General features: G+C 38.0%; 1 protein-coding gene across 3 annotated transcripts in view; it reads left to right on the plus strand.

Annotated features, from left to right (window-relative positions):
- Positions 1-13,249, plus strand: part of IPCEF1 (interaction protein for cytohesin exchange factors 1) — a 178,299-nt gene that overhangs the window by 73,555 nt on the left and 91,495 nt on the right. The gene's annotated exons all lie outside the window — the stretch shown is intronic.

A 13,249-nucleotide genomic window follows, 5' to 3' on the forward strand; every position in this document is an offset into this window, starting at 1 on the left:
GAGGAGTAGGGCTATGAATTAGATTCCCTGCCCAGGTGTAGTGGAAGCAGCTCTATAGCCACTTTGTTATCTTAACTCAAGCTGACATGCACCCCAAGTTCCCTGGCCAAACAGGGTCACCGGCTTTGCTCTGCAAACTGCTGGCTCTGTGTGCCCTACTCTCGCCTCCAGCACCTCTGGGCTGCATAGCTTCCAGTTGTTTTCACCAGCCCTTCTGGTTTGATGGGTCCAGAAGACACTGTCCACAGCTGGTGAGTCCATGTGTCAACTGCCTTGCCTAGGTGGTAAGGGAGGAACCATTCCAGACTATCCTCAACTTCCCAAATAGGCTGTCTGGCTGGGTTGGACCAGGAGCTACTGGCAGTCTTGGCTAAGAATGAATCCCCCTACACACACAGAGCATGGGAAGCCTCCACACCTGGTACTGGCTTTGTTCTGGAAGAGATCAGCTCTCTTCACCTGCCTCTTGGCTCTGGTGCCACTGGGCTGCACAAGTTCGAGGACTTGTCATCAGCCCTTTTCATTACATGGGCCTAGAAGGCACTCTCCACAGCAGGTGGGGCTCTGACTCAGCAGAACAGCTCTGGAGCTGGCAAAACTTGTTTTAGGATCCCAAACAGACAGGTCTGCATCGCCAGAGTTCCCTGTCAGAGTGCAGTCCCAACTTGGTTCTATAGGTGAACAGAGCCACTGACTGGGATTACTACTTGGGCACTGCAGGCATGAACTTGGTCTGCCAAGATCTGTGTGCTGGTTGTTGCAACCCCTTCCCAACTTCTCCATCATAGTCAGATTTTTGGTGGCTGGGCCCTACAGATTCCTCTCTGATCCTTAAAGTGCACTTTAAGGGTAGAGGCTCCCACAAAGAGACTCACAATGCTGGAGGCGGTTGATTGTCCCTTTGGGTTCTTTTTTGCCACTGGAGGAACTAGAGGCTCAGGGCGACCTCTGCACATGGTGTGGCCCTGTCCTGCGGGAGGGGCAGTATAGTCAACATGTAGCCTCTTCTCTTATCCTTCTAAGGCATCAGCTTGGTCTTTGAGGTGCAGAGGGCTTTGCTTCAGCCTCACCTTTGTGCCCTAGGACTCTGCCAGTAGTGTCTTGTTCTTGAGTAGATGTTACTTGTTCTTCTTGTGAGGGGGAGCAAAATAAGAAACAACTTTTGTCACCATGTTGGGACTGTCACTCCAGTCACCCTATTCTTAATAAAGGAGGCCTTCCCATTATTATGCACAGCAGTTTAGCTCTTAATGGTGTCTACCTCTCCTGTCTGACAAGGCTTGGGACACTACCTTTGCAAAATAATAAGGCCCGTTAAAGTGATATTTCCCAGTGAAAGAGCTAGCCAGACAAAAAAGGAATTTTGGCTCAAGTCCACAACAATGGGTGCAAATAGCTGTGCCATATGTTTTCTTTTTCTGGCTTTCTTCCAGCCAGCAGTGGTCCTATGGCAGAGACCACTGCACTACGTAGGGTATACTTTATTAACTTTGGTGAAAAATGTTCAGTAGAAGGTCAATTGGGAAAGTTGAATTAGAGTGATTGGTTGCCCCAGAGCAGTGCCCATATAGTCCGGATTTTATAAGCAGAAAAATTTATTATCTTTCATAGAGAGAAAATATGATTATTATTCTTATAGAATAAAGAATAATTGAGTAGAGAAATTTAAGGGTGCAAATTGCACAAAAGTAAGGGCCATCCCTTGCCATTTTTATCTGGGCCATCTTACAGCACTGCATGTGATCTTACTCCCACAAACTGGAGTGAAGGCATCAGGTGTCATTACTTAGGGGCTGCCATTGTAGAGAATTGGGGTGTGCTCCTGAGTCAGACTGTAGTGGACCTAATAATTAATAGTTTTTTTTAGGGGCTCCTAGTGTTTCCTGTGGCCTTATGATAGGCTTGTGACCCTTCCCCTACTTCATGTAGGATCTTCGTGCTAGTATAAACTTTTGAGGAGGTTCCTTGGGTTTCAATCACAAATCTCTTAGATTGGACCAAAACACACAGCTAGATTGAATCTTAGAACGACTGGATTCTTGAAGTTTCTGGGATCTGTCACTGGCCTAGGAGAGGAGGCAGGTATCATGCAGGTTTTATCTGCAGTGTTGTACAAGGCTGCTGCTAGTGTGTATGTTTGTGTGTGTTTAGGAAGTGTGCAAATCTGTTTTGGGGGATCCCTGCCTATAGAACAATTTGAATAGCCAAAGTCAGCATGCTAGCCTAATTCTGGAAGGCTTCTTGGAAGAATCACTTACAGGGTTGGCATTACGGAATTTAAAATAATCATGGGGGACGCCTGGGTGGCTCAGTGGGTTAAAGCCTCTGCCTTCAGCTAGGGTCATGGTCCCAAGGTCCTGGGATCGAGCCCCACATCGGAGCAGAGAGCCTGCTTCCTCCTCTCTCTCTGCCTGCCTCTCTGCCTACTTGTGATCTTTGTCTGTCAAATAAATAAATAAAATCTTAAAAAAATAATAATAATCATGGGAACACAATCAGCCCAACAGACATGAGTCTCTTCTGGCATCAAGTCAACTCTGTGAGCTGGGGAAGGGAAAGTGCCTCATTTGGGAGCCATGGGCCCAGGATGATCTGCCATGGTCCCACTGGGAGATCAGCAAGGCTCTGTCACTTGTCTGAGCCCTAAGGGCATGTTGGGGTGCAGACCATAATCTTTGAAATTTGGGGCTCTGGAAGCTCAGAGAAGAGCCAGAGAGCCCTGCAGTCCAGGGTCACAAAGGAGTTTCATGCCTCCCCAAGGGGTATGGTCAACAGCCACTTGTATTTGTTACAGGTTCTTCCAGGAGGTAAAAGAGGCAGATTTCTCAGGATGTCTTACAGTATGCCACTTGCTTGTTACCATGGAAAAATGGTCCCTTGGGAGCAGAGATTGACATGATTGGCTGAAAGAGAAGCTTTCCTTGCTTAGATTTGTAGATTTTTCCGTCTAAGCCTTGATTGTCAGGACTTGAGTTGCATCCTGTGGGGATGCAAGAAGGACAAGTGAGAGAAAGGTCTGCCAGTCTCTTTAGATGATGTATCGCAGTATTTTAGTGGTGTTGAAAATAAAGTAATTTTAATCATCATAGTTTCTGTTTAAAAAAAGCCGTGGCTCTGAAAACCATCTGTCAGTTCATCCTCAAAGTGGAGCGAGAGCAGAAATGTAGCAAAATGAGTGGAAAAGTTAACAATAAGAAAGAGAAAATAGATGATAGAGAAAGAAAGAATAAGATGTTTAAAACATGCAGGAAATAGATTGGAATCAGGGTGACAATAGAGCTTAAATTTAAAAGAAGAGATGGGTGCATCTGGTTAAGCATGTGACTCTTGGTCTCAGCTCAGGTTGTGGTCTCAGGGTCATGACCTCAGGGTCCTGATATGGAGTCCAGCATGGAGCCCCAGGTTGGGCTCTGTAGTGAGCATGGGAAGTGCTTGAATTTCTCTCCCTCTCCTTCTACCCCTCCCCCACTGGAATAAATAAATAAATCTTAAAAAAAGAAAAGAAACAACAAGATAATTTGATTAAGCCATTTTCCTCTCATGAATTTCTTGAACCAAGTAACAATTCCAGACCATACCTCCCATACATCACTGTGTATGTGCTCACAGCGGGGTTATCTTGTGTTTTGCTTCCTTCTCTCTTCCTCTGCCTTAACAAGAGATCTCCTGCTAATTGGCTAAACTAATGGATTATTTCCTGTCATTTGCTTTTATACATTAGCAAAGATGGTTTTTCTCTCTTGTTTCCCATGGCATTGCTTTGATGGACTACTGTGTAACAGAAGATGCTTGCTTATGGTTCTCATTTCTAGTTAAGTTTGTTACCACATGTATCATGTGCTTTTTGATATCTGAGCCTTCTGCCTCTAGAGTGACCAGCATTTTCTATTTCCTCTTTAGCTCTAGTTCCAGGATTAAGAATAATGCACATTGTTTGCCTCTGTTCATGGACTTTCTATAAATTTGTTTGCTGCTCTGAGAATGTCTTGTCAAATGCCAGTGTTGTAATTTTAAAGGATAAGCATGTTATGAATTAGTATGTGGGTTTTAAAAATTTTAGTTCAGAGCTGTCTTGCTCTGTTCAAAAGAAAAATAATAAATCTAGGTCATAGTTTATTCCACCTTAAAAACTATCTTTAAATCGCACAAAAAATTATCTTTTTTTTAAAAAAAGTTTTTATTTAAATTCCTGGTAGTTAACATACAATGTAATATTAGTTTCAGGTGTACAATATAGTGATTCAGCACTTCCATATAATGCCCAGAGCTCATCTAAGTTGTCTTCTTTTCAAAAACTTTTAAAACTAGACATGGTGCTTATTTTGTTGCATCATCCCAAAGATTATAAGGTCCAGAGGGGAATAATCAAGGCAGTTGCTTTTGGAACAGTAGTACCAATAACTGCCTTTAGTGAATTTCTTTCTTTGTTCTTTAAAAAAAAGTACCAGTTATACTAGCAATTGCCTTCTTTATCAATAGAATATTGATTGCATGTTGATGTGTTGGTTTATTTTCTGGTTTTAAAATGATAGAAGACCAGAGTCGATATTTCTAACTTAACTAATTTGCTAAACAATTTCTAAAATAAATTGCTAGAATAAACTTGTATTTTGTTTGTGCCTAAAACAAAGTAGAATGATTCTTCACTGACGTCCTAGTCAGCTTGGGCTTCTATACCGAAATACCAGAACTGGGTGCCTTGTCAATGACACAAATTTATTTGTCATAATTCTGAAGGCTGGGAGTTCAGTATCATAGTTGGTTTCTCATAATAGATCTCTTCTGGGTTGCAGATTGCCCATTCCTCTTGTCTCTTCACATGGTAGAAAGGGAGCTAGCTACCTCTCTGGTCTTTTTAAGGGCCTTAATCTTATTTATGAGGACTCCACCGTCATGACCTGATCAGCTCCCAAAGGCCCCACTTCCAAACATATCACAGGGGGATTAAATTTCAACCTGTGAATTTTGGGAGGGGGTGGGGAACACAAATATTCAGTCCCTAACAACCAGTACATATTATGGGACTTATCATGTTTTTTGAAATTAGCTTTATTATCCATTTGGTAATGAGATGGGGTTTCCGCTTTTTAGTTGCAGAGCTTATCAGGAATACATTTGTTTTCATTTCACAAACTTAAAAGCAGTATTTGCAGCCTCATTGTTTTGGCTGAGTCTCATGAGGTGGTATGTTAAGGAGTTTTTTTTTAAAGAAGATAACTGTCTCAAATGGGACTGAGAAAATTATTCCTTTAAATCCTTAAACTCTGAAACAAGGCACCGGAAATGTCTCTAGGAGAGTAAGTTAGGGAGTTTAATCAACCTTGAAGAGTAAAAGCTATTTTATTTGATGAAACCTGTTATCACACTTGCTCACATCCTATAGTTGTGTGCTAATTCCATCAGGAAGAATAGTTTTCTATAACAAAGCCATTTCCAGGTAATTGCTCCCATTCAAGATAATTGCTACCACTTGGTGAACACGCATTGGGTCTTGCAGGCTTCCCATACGGTATTTCATTTAATTCTCACAAAATCCCCGAGCTGATTATTATTTCTGTTTAACATATGTGGTGTCTATTATGCAGGCAAATTAAGCGATTTTAATAAGTTTCCACATTTAACAAGTGGCAGAGTGAAATGTTTGACCCTAATCCCTGCGTGGGTAGTAGTTTTGAAACATGTTATTTTGGTTGTCTGCCCAGAAAGTAATTTGGAAGCCCTATGTACCCCCCAAAACCTTACATTGTCACCTAGAGTTTTTATTGTGTGTTTGTTTAAATAATTGTAAACGATGCCATTTCTGACATATGATAAATCTTGATAGTAAAAAGATTATATTTCTTTTTAAATATAACCTATGTGATAGAAATAGCACAAAGATTGGGTATGTCACATATATATATATTTTAAAAAGTCATCTTTGAAATTTTAATTTTACATTACTCTGTTTTCTTCCCCTGTGGAACTCATATTTTCATTCCACTACTCCATGGGTTTTTATTCAATTATTTATATATATTATATATAGATATACATATTTGCTTCAAAAACTTTCATTAATGAGTTTATATTATGTAGGCAAAAAATACATACTTAAACTGAATTGATTTAATTTTTTTGTGTGACACAATTCTTTAAGCCATATAAGATTTCATTTGGAGTGGGTTATCATTATAGTTATTATTAGTATGCAATTTGACAAACAACATGAATATGCTATTTTGACAATGGTTAGTGCAAGAGGTACATATTTTTATTGAGAATGCATAATTTAATGAGATATAGATGAGGCTTTTCCCCTAATTATGGAACTACTTATAGGTGAATAATATTTATTGGTGGAATGAAAGAGTTCAGAACAAGTTTTAATCCTTTTGTTGCTTTCTATGTATGTGAAGACTTAAAACTGTTTTTCACATAAATAGATGGAAATGAAGCACTTTTGAACCCCTTCCAAGTATATGCCAAATACCCCATGTGATCTATCACAACTGCTTTTATTTTTATTTTTTTATCACAATTGCTTTTAATAATTAACAATCAAAATAGATTTTTCTTTAATTTTGTTGAAAGCAAAGAATTAGAAACATCTTGATTTATGAAAGTTATTTTTGCCTTGTCATTAGGTTCTTATACATTTTTAATTCTTGGGAATTATACAGAAATTCTTTACAAAAAATCCTTTATCAAGATATATCAGGTAACTACTCCTTCCTTTAACTCTTTTTACTATGGGCACCTTACTTAAACTGATATTCTCAGGGTTGGGAATAAAGCAAAATTATTATCAAGACACCTTCATCAGTGTCATTATTATTTTTTCATTAATTGCTTTCACTGTGTGCCTTATAAATATATTTATCAAAATCTTGGAACTACATGTTTAGCTTATCAACATATAGATAACATGTGTGCTGTTAACATGGTTAGCCAACCTGGTTTTCATTATCTAAGCAATAAGTAAACATACTCACATTCGTCTCCATAACCACCATTTCACTTCCTAATTCTTTTGGATTATGACTATGGGCTTTTTATGGAAGAGGAGAGGCAAGAGTTGAGCTAAAGTGTTTTGATGATTCTTCTGCCCCAAATTATCTTCGAATCATTTTGGTGAAATTTTCAATTTCATTAATGTTCACTACTTCAAGAAATAAGGTACTGAAACTCTAAAATTATTAAGTAAACACTCACATATAATCTCTACAATAGCACATCCAGGCCCATGTATCCCCGTCCCCTTATTCTCCCTGCCCACACCACTGATTGCATATCGTTTCTATGCATTTGCTCTTTGGCTCCGAGAAGGCTGACATCAACAGTCTCATTTCCATATCCTGCAGACTGGGAAGGAGAATTTTAGAGGCATATTCCTGACAGCACTATCCCCCTAAACAAAAAATTTGGAATTCATAGGTTTTGTTTATTGAAACCCATCTATAGTTTAGTGTTTTTACTAGCTTGTATTTTTAATTCATTTTCTCAACAAGTGTCTGTTGAACTACCTGGTAAACAAACACTGGGGATACAGTGGTAAATAGTGAACAAGATAAGACACTGCACCTGCCTCCAGGTAACTTTTACTATACTGGGGAGTCAGGATGAAAGAACTAATTGTAACATTAATAATTCAGTACAATTATGAGAACTTCTATGAATAAAAGACAACAGGCTGTGAGAGCTTGCCAAAGGGGATTGATCTCTCATAAGAACTGTGGAAAGCTTTCTTGACTAGATGACATTTGGTTGAAGGGCTGAATTAGATGGTGCTGATAAACCGTCTTGGGTGCGGGCTATTTAAGAGCATGAACAAAGATCCATGTAGAAACATTAAATTAAATTAAATTAAATAAAAAAGAAACCTCATGAGTCAGGGAAGAAAGAGACCTAGAAATGATCCAAGGTGGGGCTAGAGAGGAGGCAGAGGCCAGGCAGAGCCTTCCTTAATAGATTTTCATGATATTAGTCTTTTTATCTCAAGACTCATTGACAATTGTAGAGATTTAAGAAAAAGATGAATAGTTTAATGGGCATTAAAAAACATTGCTCTGGTCAAGAAAGCAAACCAGGACATCAGCTGGGATGTTTTTTCAGTGGTCCAAGAGGGAGGTGCCTTTGACAACAGTGGTTGCAATGAGTGTAGACAAGTGAATACACCTAAGAGATTGTTAGGGGTTAAGGGATACAATACGTACAAGGGAAATATCCCATACGAACAAAGGAAGGCTTGATATGCATGACTAAAGTAGTGTGTTGTCATCAAACCCCAATGCTTACTGGAAAATTAGAGATGAATTTTTTTTTTTTTGTCTTCCATCATCTTCTGTCATTTCTACTTATTTTACTGTTAGAAATCTGGCTGAGCAAAGGGATTCAGAATTCCACTGAAATAATAATTTTCTGATGGACTGATCTATTAATTAAGAAAAATCATTTTGGTAACTCTTGTCTAAGCTGTGTGGTTTACTCAGATAGACCCTGGGGCATAGAGAAGACTGGGTCTTGGCCTCTACCTTTGACATTCTCATTGTCCAAACAGGGAGACCTGTCTACAGCGTCATGGTACATAGAAAACCATGGCCATTAGAAACTATGTCCTGTGGTGGACTTTGGGGGAGTGAGGGTAGTACGGTGCTGTTAAGAGAACAGACTGTCAAGTCTGGGCTTGAATTTAGAAATATCCATTTACTCACTTCTTCCTCTATGTTGCCTATGTTGTCTCACCTAAGACGTGGGAGTAATAATAGGGGATTATTCTTAGGTAGTTCTAATAATCATATGGTACAATACATGAAAATCATCAATTGGCAGAGGATGTAGTAATGGCTTAATAAATAATATAGATGTAGCTATTCTATTGTTCTAGGGAAGGGGCTGATTAGCCATTTGAGTCAGGAAAATTACACAGCAATGCTTTATATCATATTTAAAAGGTATATGTAGCTGACCTTTACTTTAATAAGTTAGTGCTAGAGAAATAAATGTTTTATGACAATAAAGATATTTTCTAACTTTATTCTTCTCTGAACCTAAGATAGAAATACTATTACTGTGTCCATTTCACAGATAAGAGTCCTGAAGTCCCAAAATATTTGTTACTTGCCCAAGATTACATAATAAATTGCTAACCTGAGATTTAAATCCAGTTCAGACCAATCCAGAGCTTTGCTCGTAACTTTTAAATGTTTACAAGCTTCTTTACCTGAAGGTGCTGTTGAATTCAAACCATCTTTTGCTTATTATATATTTGTTCAATCAATAGACATTAAAAATATATTGCTATAACAAGTCAATAAAATATTTATAGCATTTTATTAGAATGCTATTTTTATTTTAAAATATTTATTTTATTTTATTTTTAAAATTTTTACTTTATTTTTTATTTTAAAAATAAATACTTATTGTAGGAAATACATACATATGGGAACAAACAATACATTATTGGTTATTCCAATTCTCATAGATGATTACACATTTTGCTGTAAATACCTTTAGACATTTTCCCCCAATGCACTGATGTATGGGATGTATGTATATAAACCTATATATATTTTTAATTTAATTTAATTCTTTTTCAGTGTTCCAAAAATCATTGTTTATGCACCGCACCCAATGCTCCATGTAATACATGCCCTCCTTAATAACCACCACCAGGCTTACCCAACCCCCCCACTCCTCTCTCCTCCAAAACCCTCAGTTTGTTTCTCAGAGTCCACAGTCTCTCATGGTTTGTCTCCCCCTCTGATTTCCCCCAACTCACTTCTCCTCTCTATCTCCTAATGTCCTTTCTGTTGTTCCTTATGCTCCACAAGTAAGTGAAACCATATGATAATTGATTTTCTCTGCTTGACTTATTTCACTCAGCAAAATCTCTTCCAGTCCCATCCATGTTGATACAAAAGTTGGTTATTCATCCTTTCTGATGGAGGCATAATACTCCATTGTATATATGGACCACATCTTCTTTATCCATTCATCTGTTGAAGGGCATCTTGGCTCTTTCCACATTTGGCGACTGCTATGAACATTCGGGTACAGATGGCCCTTCTTTTCACTACATCTATAAACCTGTATTTTCACAATAAAAAGTGAATGAGATCACCCTGCACATGTTTTTTTGTTTTTTTCAGCGTAACAGTATTCATTGTTTTGCACCACACCCAGTGCTCCATGCAATCCATGCCCTCTCCAATACCCACCACCTGGTTCCCCCAACCTCCCACCCCCTGCCCCTTCAAAACCCTCAGATTGTTTTTCAGAGTCCATAGTCTCTCATGGTTCATCTCCCCTTCCAATTTCCCTCAACTCCCTTCTCCTCTCCATCTCCCCTTGTCCTCCATGCTATTTATTATGCTCCACAAATAAATGAAATCATATGAATAATTGACTCTCTCTGCTTGACTTATTTCACTCAGCAGAATCTCTTCCAGTCCTGTCCATGTTGCTACAAAAGTTGGGTATTCATCCTTTCTGATGGAGGCATAATACTCCATAGTGTATATGGACCACATCTTCCTTATCCATTTGTCTGTTGATGGGCATCTTGGTTCTTTCCACAGTTTGGCGACCATGGCCATTGCTGCTATAAACATTGGGGTACAGATGGCCCTTCTTTTCACTACATCTCTATCTTTGGGGTAAATACCCAGGAGTGCAATTTCAGGGTCATAGGGAAACATTATTTTTAATTTCTTGAGGAATCTCCACACTGTTCTCCAAAGTGGCTGCACCAATTTGCATTCCCACCAACAGTGTAAGAGGGTTCCCCTTTCTCCACATCCCCTCCAATACTTGTTGTTGTTTCCTATCATGCTAATTTTGGCCATTCTAACTGGTGTAAGGTGGTATCTCAATGTGGTTTTAATTTGAATCTCCCTGGTGGCTAGTGATGATGAACATTTTTTCATGTGTCTGATAGTCATTTTTATGTCTTCATTGGAGAAGTGTCTGTTTATTTCTTCTGCCCATTTTTTGATATGATGATATGATTGTCTGTTTCATGTGTGTTGAGTTTGAGGAGTTCTTTATAGATCCTGGATATCAATCTTTTGTCTGTACTGTCATTTGCAAATATCTTCTCCCATTCCGTGTGTTTCCTCTTTGTTTTGTTGACTGTTTCCTTTGCTGCCTGCACATGTTTTTACTTACTTTTTCATTAAAGATATATTAAAAAACTCTGCACATTTGGTATGGTAGTGTGTAGTATAGTTGATAGTGGATAGTAAAGACTCAGGAAACGTTGGTGATCACTGATTGTCATCATCATCATCTTGAAAAACCACCCTCCAGCGAGGCTGTAAGAATTTGACGTTCCAACAACAACACATTCTTTTCAGCACACCTCCACTAAATGTGGATTTTATCATGTAACTTTTGTGTGTGTGTTCATCTTGAAGATTAAAAATGGAATCATGTTGTTTTATTTTGCACTTATTTTATTGCTAGTGAGGTTACACATTAGTCATTTGTATTTTTATTTTTTGAAAATTTTCACTTGTTTTTCTATTAGTTTGCCTATTATTTTCTTATTGAAGTCTAAGAACTTGTTCTATTATGATTTTTTTAAAGGTTTTATTTTAGCTCCAGGTAGTTAATGTACAGTGGTTTCAGGTGTACAAGATAGTGATTCAGCACTTCCATACACCACTTAGTGCTCATCACAAGTGCCCTCCATAATCCCCATCACCTATTTCACCTATCTCCACGCTCGCCTCTCCTCTGGTGACCACCAGTTTGGTTTCTATAGTTAAGAGTCTGTTGCTTGCTATATCTCCATGTCTGTTTTTTTTTTTTTTTCTTCTTTGCTTGTTTGTTTTGTTGCTTAAATTCCACATATGAGTGAAATCATATAGTATTTGTCATTTTCTGAGTTATTTTGCTTATGGTAATACACTCTAGTTCCATCCATATTGTTGCGAGCGGTAAGGTGTCATTCTCTTTGATGGCTGAGTAATATTCTGTTGTGTACATCATGGCTTCTTTATCCATTCATGGGCATTTGGGTTGTTTCCATAATTTGGCTATTGTAGATAATGCTGTATAACATTGGGGTGCATGTGTACCTTTGAATTAGTATTTTTGTATTCTCTGGGTAAATAGGGTAGTTCTATTTTTAATTTTTTGAGGAAATTCTGTACTGTTTTCCAGAGTGGCTACAGCAGTTTGCATTTCTACCAAAAGTGCAGGGTTCTCCTTTCTCCACATCCTTGCCAACACCTTTTGTTTCTTGTGTTGTTGATTTTAGCCATTATGACAGGTGTGAAGTGAAGTCTCATTGTAGTTTTGATTTGCATTTGTCTGATGATCCATGATGTTGAGCAACTTTTCATGCCATCTGTATGTCTTCTCTGGAAAAGCATCTATTCTTGTCTTCAGCCCATTTTAAAATTGATTCTTATATATTAAGTATATATTGCAGATATTTTCACCAGCTTGTGATTTGATTTTTACTTAGACTTCAGTCTATTAATTAATTAATTAATATTTATTTATTTGAGAAAGAGAGTGAGAGAGAGTGAGCGTGGGGTAAGGGCAGAGGGAGAAGCAGACTTCCGCCTGAGCAGGAAGCCCAATATGAGACTGGATCCTGGGACTTTGCGATCATGACCTGAGCTGGAGGCAGACATAACCAACTGAACAACCCAGTCATCCCTAGTCTATTCTTTTAAATAAACAAAAATAAGCAATTAATTTATCAGTCATTTTTTATTGTGGTTTTTTCTCTTTGGTATTTTATAAATAAGTGTTTTATTCATCCCTATGTAATGTGGATATGATGTTTTTGACATTAAAATGAGGGAGCCATTCTTTGAGATTTGGGAAGCATTGGTATAAGGAATAAATTCACCCAGATCATGGATCTATGTCTCGTGTCACTGAAAGTGATTGAAAGTTTCTCTGCATTGGGAAGAGTTTCAGTGGCTGGTGGATGTTTAACAAGTTTCTTTGCTTGTTAGATTCTGAAAATATGAGTTTTTACTTTCATCCGCTTTTCTTAAAACCACAGAACATCTTGTCTTTCAGGTAATCCACTACAAAGTGCAACACATCAAAAGGGGCTCATCTTCATACTAAAGTTGGGACTTCTGAGGCATGGGGATTAGTTACATTTTTGAAATTGTTCAGTCATTAGAATCAGAAAAAAATCATAATGGATTAAATATTTCCACATCTTACACTGTGTTGTTCAACACAAAGAGGAAAATAGTTTTGTTTTTCAAAGATATTTGTTTATATAGAACACACTATT

This window comes from Neovison vison, chromosome 1 (assembly GCF_020171115.1).
Source record: "Neovison vison isolate M4711 chromosome 1, ASM_NN_V1, whole genome shotgun sequence".
Taxonomy (NCBI): Eukaryota; Metazoa; Chordata; class Mammalia; order Carnivora; family Mustelidae; genus Neogale; species Neogale vison.